This window comes from Grammomys surdaster, unplaced genomic scaffold (assembly GCF_004785775.1).
Source record: "Grammomys surdaster isolate TR1022 unplaced genomic scaffold, NIH_TR_1.0 179590, whole genome shotgun sequence".
NCBI classification, from domain to species: domain Eukaryota; kingdom Metazoa; phylum Chordata; class Mammalia; order Rodentia; family Muridae; genus Grammomys; species Grammomys surdaster.
This window is the reverse complement of record NW_021623527.1, coordinates 1-1,194: the sequence shown is the minus strand read 5'-3', so window position 1 is coordinate 1,194 and position 1,194 is coordinate 1. Positions and strand designations below refer to the sequence as shown.

General features: G+C 55.2%; 1 non-coding gene across 1 annotated transcript; it reads right to left on the bottom strand.

Moving 5' to 3' along the window:
• Window positions 1-461: 461 nt before the first annotated feature.
• Window positions 462-676, bottom strand: LOC114615879. The gene has a single exon (XR_003710541.1). It is a non-coding gene; the product is annotated as a small nucleolar RNA U3 (small nucleolar RNA).
• Between the last annotated feature and the right edge of the window lie 518 nt (window positions 677-1,194).

The window sequence follows — 1,194 nt, the reverse complement described above, 5'->3', positions numbered from 1 at the left end:
CATCTTTGCCACTGGTGTCTGTGTGCCCAGCATCAGCACTGGGATGAAGCTGCCCGTTAGGTTTCATCCCTATCTCCCTGGCATAGCCACCATCGTTTGTCTTTTCAGCCTGTGTGCTCACTGAACTTTATGCTATAGGAGGAACTGATGCAGATGTCACAGGTGCTATTTAGTAACTATCACAAGATTGTATGACTAACAAGATTGTACGCTACTAAATACTAGACACTTCCAGAACTGGTTTTATCCCCTACATGGGGACACACACACTACTTATATGTCCTAATTTACCACAGGAAAAGAGTAACTACAGCCAAAGTCAGCCTTTGCTGCAGTTGTAACACTGCTCCACTTAGCACCAGAACCACCTTTGCCAAAAGCAAAGAGCAGGTACCCTCATTAAGTAACACTCTGAGAAACAAAACAAACTAATCTTTTTCACAATGAAAATCAAGCCGAAGTCCACTCAGACTGCGTTCCCTCCCTCTCACTCTCCCGAAGGAGAGAAGAACGATCATCAATGGCAAGAGGCAGCTGCACTGAAGCAGCACCTAGAGCCGGCTTCACGCTCAGGAGGGAACGCTACGTCTCGTCCTCGTGGTTTCGGGTGCTCTACACAGTCAGAGAAACTTCTCTAGTAACGAACTATAGAAATGATCCCTGAAAGTATAGTCTTAACCATGCACTCCCGCCAGCGCAGGACTGCACCAAGCGCCCTCACATCTTAGGCACGGCGACTTCCGCCAGGCGCCCCACGCTATCCCTGTCGGCGCCCCTATCGCGCACCACGTCTGCCCACGCGGGAACACGCGCTCCCGCCCACTGACACCTCTCCATGCCCAGTCCACCGGGCATTTAGAGTCGCTAGTTTCCCGACACTGCCACCGCGATTAGCATACGGTAGCCGAGCAGCCAATCGGTTCACAGTTCTCTCCTGCCTCCTCCCACCTCCGCCTGCCTCGGGTCGCGCGTCACTGACGGCCACACGCCGCCCCCTCGGCCGCCCGCCCGCCCGGGACCGCGCTTCCTCCCTGCGGCGGCGCCCGCCTTCAGCCCCCACGCTGCCCCAAGCGGGAAGCGCCGCGGAACCGCACGCGAGTTCGCAGGCGCGCGCCGGTTTGGATCTGGCTCAAGCCCGAGGCCTTGCGTGAGGAACAAAACGAAAGATTGCACGCTCTGTTTAATAAATTCTGT